This window comes from Camelus dromedarius, chromosome 13, assembly GCF_036321535.1.
Source record: "Camelus dromedarius isolate mCamDro1 chromosome 13, mCamDro1.pat, whole genome shotgun sequence".
In the NCBI taxonomy this organism is placed as follows: Eukaryota; Metazoa; Chordata; class Mammalia; order Artiodactyla; family Camelidae; genus Camelus; species Camelus dromedarius.
The window spans coordinates 51,949,976-51,961,326 of record NC_087448.1 but is presented as its reverse complement, the minus strand read 5'-3'; the positions used below and the strand labels follow the sequence as shown (position 1 = coordinate 51,961,326).

Sequence of the window (11,351 nt, the reverse complement as noted above, 5' to 3'; positions counted from 1 at the left end):
TTTTAAATTAACGTACATTAAGATTGCTATAAGCTTACATTCTTATTTTTAAACATTAGCTTCTTGTAAATGTATTTATTTTTACAAAGACAAGTCTGTCCCCTTTGTTGCTCATCAGAGACGTGATGAGTTTGTTTCATTCTTCCATCCCACCAAGAAAGGAAGCACCTGGGAAGCTGTTGAAACCCTAAAGGCAACTTTCTAAGCAAAACAAAGCTTTAAAACTATTTTGGAAGACTGAGTCATACCCATTTTAAAGGTTTGCTGTCAGGAGTTCATTTTGGGTATCAGAGTTTTTCCTGCTTCTCCTGCAAGTTCTAGAGCTCCCTTTCAAGTAAAAAAAAAATTTAAATATCTAAGCTTCCAATATAACAAAAAAGCACAGGCATTCCATATCACACCAAATGGCTGCTAAGAAGATTGTAAATTGAGTGACAGAAGAGAAGTCACTTAATGGGACTCCCACTAGAGAACACACGGCAGCACCCAAATAAATCCATTTTAATTTTCACTTTATTTCAGTCATGTTTCAAAGCTGGGATATCATGAGTGGAGAGAGAAGCAGCTCATCTAAGAGCCTGAGTTCAACGGCACTGAAATTCAGCATGGAATGTAAAATTGAGGACTTCTGTTTAGAACAGGATGACTGTAGAAATACCAAGGTTGAAGGATGTGGGCTTGGTGCTACCAGATAATTAGCAGTCTGGGGTGATGCTGCAAGTATTGGCAAGTAGCCATGAAGTAATGCTCTTTACAAGAGAAAAGCTTGTACCTGACAAGTTATTAGAAGCATGCATTTCTCTTAAAACTCTTTTCCTGTCCTTCTGCTCTAGAAGAGACATTATAAACTGTTAATGAAAGGTGACTTTCATGTTGAGGGATTGTATTCCCCCAGGACTGAAATGAAGCAAGCTTTAGCCTTCCCACACCCAGGTACCCCACTGGATTCCCTGCAGGGTGCTCTCTGCCTGCACCCTGGGTGAGACTGCACAATGGGTCAGGACTCTCTGCTGCCTCTCTTTGCAGGGGGCTCTGGCCGCCAGAGGGGAAGAGTCACACACTGGGAAATGGCGTAAGTTAAAATCAAGCAAGCCTGGTGGGGTGGTAATGACTTTCCCAGCATCCAAGTCTTTGCCTTCAGGATATGTGTAGCTACAAAACAATGTCATTCATTCAACATTTATAGAGAACACAAAAAGTACAGGCTACTGGGCTCAGTACTGGAGGGCATACAGAAATATGTGTAACACAACCCCTGCCCTAGGAGTCTTGCCAGGGAAAGGTATCTCAAGTATCTACCAGACTTTATGACCCTTCCTTCAAGAAATTCAGAAATTGACACGTTGTAGACTGACCATATTTCAATTAAAAAAATAAAAAAAATTCTTGAGTGAATAAAACTGTACTCAGAATTTAAAATAAGCATGGAAAAGAATACCTCTAGGATGGGATGTCTTTTGGGACAAAGGGCATGCGGATGTGCTTGAAAATTTTTCTTAAGGTACACAACGTGGCTTGGATGAATGAGAGACTAGGGGGTTAAAAGGCCATGAGCGGCCCCAGGCAGGCCCTTCCTTGGAAGAGCCTGACTTCAAAGAAGCACTGCTCAGATGCCAGCAGTTAGCTGAATCCGAACAAAGAGGAGGCTGGCAATTTTACCTGGGAAGTGGATAACTTTGAGGAAAAGTGGCCTCTAAAGAGGAAAAAAGGCAACATTCTGTCCCGAGTGGAAGCCCCCTCTTTCCCCTCGACTGTGCACATTGACAGCACCCCCCACCCACCTCACCCTCGCCCCACATCCTCTACCCAGTCAAGGTGGGCCACGCTCGGCGGGGTTCCAACCGCCCACTCCGCGCCCGCAGCCCTTGCACACGCCGGCTCCAGCCGGTAGTCGGCCACGTGCGCCCGGGCTCCTGGCTCGGCCCCTCAGCGGGCCGAGCGCCTCCCAAGGTTGTAGTGGCAACCGTGGGGTCCCTATGTCTGTCCCCCGCGCCCACCCGAGAAGTCCGGACAGCGGCGGCGGTGGCGGGAGCGAGCTGCTCGGCCCCTCCCTAGAGGGGGCAGCGCAACCATGGGCTGCGGGCGCCGCCTCTGCTGCATCTGTGGCTGCGCGTTCCGCTCCGCTCAGCCCCGTTCGGATCCGGAGCCCGCGCGCGCCGCGCTGCCTTTCCTCCCTCCTCCGTCGCCGCCGCCGCCCCTCGGGCGGCTCCCCGCGAGCGAGACGCGCGTTCGACCATCCTTTTCCCGGTTTACGGATTTCCAGGGGCAAAGAATTTTGCCTCGGTCCCTACGAGCATCTTTCGGCTTCTCTCCCCCTCCCCTCGCGGCTCCCCCACCCCGTGGGCGCGCGCGCGCGCACACTCACACACACGCACACTCGCCCGCGCGCGTGCGCACGGCCGCGCGCCCGGAGCCGCGGAGTCTCCAGCGCGGCTCAGCAGATCCCACTCTCTCCGGCGTCGCTACTCACACAGGCTTCCAGCCGCCACTGGGCGTCCTCTGTCTGCTGCAGCGGCGGCCGAGGCGGTAGTGGGAAAGGCAGCTGCAGCCGGGCCCGGTCTCCTAGCTCCGTGCCGTGGACAGAGTCCGAGAAAAGCGGAGAAGGAGGACGCGGAGGCGAGGAGGAGCCGCGCCGCGCCCGGCTCCGTGCGGCGGACTGTCTCCGCTCCCGGTACCGCGGCCCCAGGTAAGCCGCTCCGGGGCCCGCAGCATCCCTGGGGCGTCCAGGCTCGGAGCGAGGGTTCCGCGGTCCCGCCCCTGCCGCGGCACCCGGACAGAGGCTCGGAGGGGAGTGGGCTCGGGGGGGAGGGGAATAGAGCTAGAGGTGAGGCCGGCAGGGAGGGGTGCAGGGGAGCGTGGGGGCTTCAGCGCAGCCACCCGTGCCCTTCCTCTCCCCACCCCAGCTCCGGTCGGGTCACTTTTACGAGCCTGGGGGTGCCTGGCGCCCCAGACAGCTGTTCTTAGCTCTCCCCGCCGCCGCCAGCCAGAATTGGCTCTGGGCTCCGCGCCCGCCGCGCGCCTCCCACCACCCGTGCACCTTGGATAGCGCGCCCCGCCGCTCACCGCACCTGGGACCGTGTCCTGCTCGTGCAGCCCTCCCGCTGCCCTCTTCTTTCTAGGTTGTCACCCTCCCGCCCTGCGTCTCTCGTCCTCTCTGCCTTGGCGGACTCCGCGCGGTGCGGGCCGGCAACTTTCCTCCCCGCCTTGTCGGAGCTAGGTACTATTGTTGTTGTTTGTGACTGTCCCCTTGGGGAACTCAGACGCCGTGGACGGGTCTTCCTTGGCGGGAGCAGGTCCTTCCCGGCCCAGCCCGAGGCAAAAGAGGCACTGGGCAGCTGGACTTGGCGGCTGCCAGGGTGCAGAGCCCGAGCCTCCGGAGCTGGCTGCCTGCCGCCTCTCTGTCTCCCCGCCTCTCCAGACTCGACACGTGCGCGCCTCCCACGGACGCGGCCCCTCCCCGACCACCCCACGTCCTCCCCCTGCACGGCCACGGCCACCCCATAGGTTGGACACCCTGGGCTTGCGGGTCCTGATTGGCTGAAGGCGAAACCCCGCCTTCTTTCCGGAGGGGGTGGTTTTGGAGTGTTGTGGTTGTCATCCCGCGGCGCGCACATGGGGGAAGTGGGGTCGACAGGTGGGGAAGCCCGGCTCGGTAGGATCCCCGCGTCCCATTGTGTATAGCCACACTCCCACCCGCCTTCCTCCGGATACACTCCTGCCTTTCTCCTTTTCTTTTTCTAATTTTGCTGCTGTAACATTAAAATAAACTGGCTTGTAACCGTACTTTTATGAATACTGTGTATGTTCGGTGGTAGAGATTTTTAAAGCAGATCTAGAACAATGAAGGAAACAGTGCTTATTGGGAGGTTTGTGGCGTGCTGGGCTGCAGATTTGAGTCCAGTAGTTTGGGGAAAGTAATGGATGCCTAAGAGATATGAAGAGGGTGGGAAAAGTGGGAAGGAAATTGTTTCTTAAAGAGGGCGAGACACAGGTGAGCAAGCTTAGGAGCTGAGGGGAAAGGAAGTGGGTCATCTGTGGGGTGAGACGTGAAGGAGAATCCCGGATGGGCGCTCCTGAGACGTGGGTGTGTTTTGCTGAAGATGGCTCTGCCTGGAAAAAGTGGTAATTTTGACTAGTATTCAGTTCATTATTAACACGCTTTGTGTCTGTTTTGCTAACGTTGCCCGTTTGATAGGAGATTTTATAGTAATGATGTCAATCCACGTAATAGGATTTGCTTATTCCAGTTTCTTGCAATACATACAGCTTTGCAGGTGGTAAAGAATTTCAAAAAGTGAGTTTCAAAGGCTCCTCTAGAGGGATGCACTAAACAGTGAAGTTAAAGTGCTTTGGAAATATTGTGAAGGAAGACGAATGAGTGTTGCCTAAAATCCAAAGACTGTTCTGGTATTATTTAGGGTCTCTGCAGAAGTATATATGTATGCATAAATGATACTGATTTCTCTTCATTTCAAAGCCTGATTGCTTCTAGCATTTTCAAGCTTTAATTCCTTCAGGCTGTTTTGATGTTGTGTCTGTACATCTAAGAATATTGTAATTCTTTAGAAGCCTTGTCAATGGAAAACAAACAGCAACTGATGCAAGCTAATGTTGACAACTTTATATTGAGTACACTGCGTTATTTTATTTGTAAGCTAGTGAAATATGCAAGAGTAACATAGCATGACTGTTATTCCCTAGGGACCAATATCAAAACAAAGTGGGAATCACATGAGGCGATTCCAAGGAGAGCAATTCAGTTATTTTAAAAATGAATATATGTATGATTATAACAATAAAAAAAGTTTAAGAGAAATGAATATATGTTAATCTTGGATGTAAAGAGAAACCGAATTTCCCTATTTGAATTATCTTTGTACACAGTGGTAGCACATGATATGACGTGAAACAGCATATTAAATATGTTAGATGATTCCAAAGTAGATAGTAAAGGCTTTCCATTTATTATTTTTATATAGATAGACAGAATTGCTCTCCTGACTAGAGAACTTTGTAGTCAGGGGACAGAATTTGATACATCTGGCAAATTGGAGATTATTGCTGTTGAGAAAATATTTCTTACTGTGTTTTCATATCTCTTGGTCCTGCTTTGATTTGCCTTCAGGGATTTAGATTCTAATTTTTGCTATCAAATTTAGATGGATTTGAAGGTAGGTAGGAGAAGAATGTATATAGTCACACACATACGCATGCATGTATGTGTGTATATATATATATATATATATACACACACACACATATATATTCAAAATATATGTATATCAGCACACAGCCGTATATTTACACACATAATTTTGGGGTACATTCAGTGTGTTTATATATATATGTATGTTATTGTCATCTGTAGAATTTTTTCTCATTTCTTCTTGTCCAAAAGGTGGCCCTGTTTTAAACTGTGGAAAGCATTATCACCAGTAGAATTGGCCAATAGATCATGGAAACAGACAATAGTATTTTGTTGCTTGGCAACCACCTACTGTGAATGAAAAACAAAGCAGTGACAGCTGCTTCCACATCCTGATACTCATACTGTAGCTCAAGCATTTCAACCCTCCAAATGAGACAGATCGCCTAAGTTGCATTTGATGAAGGTGAAGCTGTTTCTTTTTTAGGATGTCTTTAAAAAGAATATCTAAAAATTTTATTATAACAAGAATTATATTGTTATTGTGGGGTGAAATGAAGCATCTAATTTCAATTACCCTCTTAAGCCCAGTATAAACTGAAAAATGCAAGACAGGGAGGATTGTTTAGACCCTTCTCAGTCTTCCCTTTCTAGTCATTAAACACCATGAGCACATTTTGTGCTGCTGTCCGATGAACTTGGGATTTTACAAAAAAAATCTTACTTGAGTAGCTCTGTGATACCTAAATAGGTGACTGGATTTTACTGTCAGGGGGGGAACTAGAGATTGATGCTGTGGCCTAACCCTTTAGTTTTAAGGGACATTGAGGCACATTGAGTGTTGTAACTCGAGCCTGGTGACAGAGCCATCTCCAGGATGTCTTGCTTTGGGTCACATGTGAAAGTTTTCCCCGTATTTCCTCCCCCAAATCATTCTTTCTTTGTTCTTTATTTACATAGAATGTGTAACCAAGATTTTTATCCTAATAAGGATACTTAGGAAATAAGGGCTGTTTGGTAGTAAAACTTCAGTGTTGACAATAGGCTACATTATGGTTTTAGATGCACCACACACTGTGTATTCAGCCTTCAGTCTCGGAAAATCCTGTGACTCCCACCATTTTCCTCAAACTGGGGAAGCTCAGTCCCTTGCTTTGTAAATTATTTACATCTTTGGACAATCTTTAATGATCTGTTATTCTCTATGTCAATGTTAAATAAGGATACGATTGAAGACTGTGCTGGTCAGCTTGTATACCTGAGAGAGTTTAAACATTCTGGCTAATTAATCACTCGTTCTGGTCTTCTGTCTGCAGTGTGATAGACAGAGTGCTGGCCTAGTGATCTGGACTCTTTAATGTATGTGGGACAGACTGTGCCGCTGCGTAATGTTCACTCCAGTCTTTTATCAAAGCTGTCTGGCCGAAGGTGTTACCTGGAGCCTGTTGGTGGACGAGAAGTCATCTATCTGTGAATGACGGCAGCAGTGCAGATTGTTTCTTAACTCTAAACTGATAATCAGTGGCGTATTGGGTGGCAAACTTGTGTCATGTATCCATCATTAAGCCTTTCTTCTAAACTTAGGAGATGTGTGTGTGACATATCTTGAGGTTTCTTATGCTATTTTAAGAATCTGTATCTATTATTTATTATTTATGACAAGGGTAAGAATTTAACTTTCGTACACCTTAAATAGAAAACCTTGGGTTGGATTGGTTGGAGAAACAACGTAGGGACAATATTAAGCATCACTGAAGAGCCATTTTCACCAGAGAAGCATGCACTTGAGCAGATTTGTAGAGGGGGAATGCATTGATTTGCAGCATGTTTAACTTAGTTTTAGAAGCCTGCTATTAACTTGTTCCAGCTAGAAGGATTTCCAAGCAGAATAATAATTTGGCAAATTTTAAATGAACTTCACTGATTTTTTAAAATCATTTTTCCCAGTCTGGTTATAGTTTGTCCAGGACAAGGGCTTGTTTTGGATCCTCTAGGATTGATCTGAATTGTAAGGTTATCATTCTTTAAAAAAAAAAAATTCTGAACCATTTCTCTTTGCATAGCATGTTGTTAAATATTCTGTAGTTCATACATTTAATTTATTCCACTGGAATCTTGAAATTTAATTAGCTTCCCTCTCCTGTCTTCATGTTCAAAATAAGGTGTGTGTCTGTGTATGTGCAAAAACGTACGCAGTACCTACGTTTTTTTTCCTTTTTGTTGTTTTTATCCCTGTGATAGAACACCACAGGACCTGATCTGTGGGGTTTTTTCATACTTTAAAGAAAAGCTTTAAACAAGAGATATTTATGTTTTCCATTTGCCTGTGTCAGCTTCTGCTATTGTAACCTATAAACTCTCACCCACACAAATAGGATGATTGCTAAGAACGAGCAAACAAATAAATATTTATCTAAGCAGCCTCCCAGTTGCTGCCCTCCAGACTGGCCAAGAAACTTTATTTTCTCATTCTTAGACACACATATACTTGCATACACACCCACATACACATTGAGTTTAAGGTCCTGTGTATATATATTTTTAATTCTAAGAGTGGACGGAAATAGTATTTGATTAGGAGACCTTAAGTAAAGCTGATACATTCAGATTTTCAGAAATGTAGCTGCAAAGGAAGAATTAGGTTGAATTATTCCCTTTGAAAAATTTTCAAATTTATGCTGAGAACACAATCTTTGACCCTTACAACAGTGCCCGGTACCCACAGCAGAGCCTGGCACGTGGTAGATGCTCAACGTGTATTTTGTGGAATTTGCACCTACCCTCCTTCTGTCCGTATCTGCACAGATAACAAAAATTGGGGAAATGGAGAGGAAATTACTGTACTTTTCTAATTGTTTCTGGCCCTGTATGAAAAAATATGTCAAAACAGCTGACTTAGCCAGTGATATTCTGGAATATATTTCTTCTCAGTGTAGAAAGTTATACCAGGGTATTGATTTTTCATGAATACAGCCATCCTAAGTCCAGAATAGCTCTTTAATAGCCCACAGCAGCATCACAAAGGTCATGGCAGCTGGTCCAAAGGAATCCTTTATCGAGCTGGAGCTGGAGGGTGAAGTTTGCTAGCCCCAGTGTAATTATCCAGACTGGAATGTGGCCAAGGTGCTGTGGTTAACATCACAAACAGTGGGAGAAAAGCCACTGATGAGGTCTTTAGTGACTGTGAGTGTCCAGACCTCTGCTTTGGTCTCATTTGCAAGAGAGCAACTTGAATACCTTGAAAACCACAGAAACTGTTGGGCATTTAAGGGTAGAGCCTAGAGTTACCATCTTGGTCCCAGGTACTGAGCTTCTGGGCATTGGAAGAGGTTATAATCCTGAGAGGTCAGTGCCCTTGAAATAAGACTTTCTTGTTCACCCTGCTCCATCTTTGTGAAGTGGGTGGAGGGTAACTGTGTCTCTGGGGACAGCCGTGGCAGAGTCACAAGGTAGGGTGAAGTCTGACAGCCTTCCAATTCCTCTTAAAGCATCCTTCACCTTTCAACCACGAGCACTGTCTCTTTTGTAGGCTTTAATTCACCGTATTGTAGCTGCAAATCTTTCTTAAGGTGTATGCTGATCAAAGGTTATAGAACTTTTCTGGAGGGGTTCTTGAGTGTCTTGCATATATTAGGTGCTCAATATATATTTGCTTAGTTTTACACCATTTTGATAGATAGGGAAGATAGTTTTGTCCAGGGAACCTAAGTAAGTAGTACTATACTGTTTCCCTTTAGGATTGTCTTTTAAATAAACATTTATTGAGCATTTACTATGTGAATGGTATAGTATTGGGCTCTGGGGATTAGAAAGTCTTAGGACACAGTTCCTACTCATGGGGGAGAATATGCTACTTGCAGGGAAGACTTGCAGAAAGTGCGCCAACTCAGTGTGGTTTTCACATGACTATACAGGGGGGTCGGGAGGTCTGGAAGGCAGGGCTGGAGAAGAGTAAGACCCACCAAGGATCTTGAACTTTATAGTATCGGTCAGTGTTTCATAATCTGCCTGTTCAGTGAAGTGCTTGCCAAAGTGTTGATTCCTGGGTCCCACCCAGTGGCCTCCGAATCAAAACCTTCAGGCCCCCAGCCGGGCTGGGGAGACGCACTCCTGTGCCTGGATGCTCACCGCTCCCGTACGTGTCTGCAGAATTCTACCGCATGCTCTGCTGTGCTCCATCTGAGTGCTGTCTGTTCCACCTGTGGGGCAGCTGTAGGGCAGCAAAGTTCATGTGGCCTCAGGAGTGGACCTTAGCCAATGACAGAAGAGAGCTGGGCGGCAGCACCTGACATCCTGGCCCATCAGGTGCAAAGACCTTAAACCTCCACTGTGCTTCCCAAGGGAAGCAGAGCCTCATTGCCCAGGATGGCAGTCAGCTGGGTGACCTGCGCTTTGTTGGCTGTCTTCCTTCCCTGTCCTAGTCCCTCCTAGGATCCCCTCCCAGGTGATAAACTTGCGTTTAAATTCTGTCTCAAGATCTGTTTCTGGAGGAATCCAACATAAGAGACTGAAGAATCTGCTTTATCTGTTTATTTGTTTTAATAATGGTTTTTTTTAATGAAGTATATGGTTGATTTACAATATTGTGTTAGTTTCTGCTGTACAGCATAGTGATCCTGTTGTACATATATATATTTGTATATATCCCACTGGTTTTTTTATAATAAGCAAATTTGGGAGCTCTGGCCTCAGGTGATAGAGAGCTACTAAAGAATTATAAGATAAAGGCATTTTTTTTTAATGGAAATATAGTTGACTTACAATGTAGTCTTACTTTCTGGTGTGCAGCCAACTGATTCAGTTATGTAATATATATGATCATATATGTATTCTTTTTCATATTTTTCCATTATAGTTTATTACAAGATATTGAATATAGTTCCCTGTGCTATACAGTAGAACCTTGTTGTCTACACATTTTGCACATAGTAGTTTTTATCTGCTAATCCCAAACTCCTAATTTATCCCTTCCCCCCTCTTTCCCCTTTGGTAGCTGTAAGTTTGTTTTCTATGTCTGTGAGTCTGTTTCTGTTTTGTGAATCAGTAAGATGAGAGCATTGTTACTTTTGATTTGCAGTTTAGAAAGGTCATACTGGCAGATGTGGGAGAAGTGGGTCGATTGAGGGAGAATCGGGGGCACAGAGACCAGCTAGGAGGTGGCACTGCCTGGACAAACAAGGACGGGAACCCCAGCAAAGGTAATGACTGTGGGGCTGGAGATGGGAAAGGATGCAAGATGAATTTTGCTGGAAAGCTGTCTGGACAAGTCAGCATGAAGAAGAGTCCTGAGGTGTGTGCCCATGTAGCTCAGTGCCATTCCGAGACTGAGGCGTCAGTCTGCCACCCACACTGTGGCCGGCTCTGTCCCTCTGACTCCATGCCCCTAAAAGGGCTGAGACTCCTCGGCCTTGCCTGGAATCCTGGTCAGGCTTCCAAGTTAAGTAGTACAATTCTGGGCATAAATAAAAGAAGACAGAAAGATAAATTGAAGAATATAAATAATTCACCACCAGATCATTAAAGGAAGAAAGTTATATTTTATGGGCAGGATTTGTGGAATGGTAGGTAGAGCTGGAGAGATGTCTGTGACTCGTGTCCATTTTGTGATGAATAGTGAGTCTTTCCCCCATCCTTTTGGCTAAGAAGTGGTTTTCATCCAGCAGCAGTTTCTGGAAGACCTAGCATGCACTTCTCGCTCTTGTTTCCCCTGCTTCTCTGATAGCCTGTGTTTTAGCTATAAATGAATGAGTGGTGGCCGAGGGTGGGCTGCTGCTTTGCTCTTGTTCTGTCAAAATGCAAGGCTTTTTTTCCCCCTGCAGTTTCTCCTGCCAGTTCTTAGACCACCGGCTCCCGCAGGAGATCAGAGGGTACATGTGGTGGGAGAAGGGAAGCTTCAGTCCATAAAGAGAGCTGTTTTGGATGGAATTCTTAATTATGCAATGAGCACGTTAAGGCTTGTTAGATGATCTGAAATAAGATCGGGCTGCCTTCTAATCGTCCCGTGCATGCATACTAATATTCCAGCTCTGTCTGTAGTCAGAAATGCGGAGGCTGAATAATCAAACAAGAGCAACCTGACACCATCATATTTCCGCAGAAGTAGCAGTGAGCCAATGACAAAGAGAAGCCCAAATTACAAGGAGCTGTGGAGTGGGTCAGCAAAGAGCTTACGGGCCTTGCTTTTAACAGGGAGATCGGTCAGGAC

General features: G+C 45.9%; 1 protein-coding gene across 4 annotated transcripts in view; it reads left to right on the top strand.

Moving 5' to 3' along the window:
- Nucleotides 1-2,427: 2,427 nt before the first annotated feature.
- The window catches only part of ENOX1 (ecto-NOX disulfide-thiol exchanger 1), a 511,292-nt gene continuing 502,368 nt past the window's right edge, over nucleotides 2,428-11,351 (top strand). For all 4 annotated transcript variants that reach the window (XM_031466044.2, XM_031466047.2, XM_064493135.1 and 1 more), the window contains exon 1: nucleotides 2,428-2,686. The gene's annotated coding sequence lies outside the window, so the exon portion shown is untranslated. The remainder of the gene's footprint in view (nucleotides 2,687-11,351) is intronic.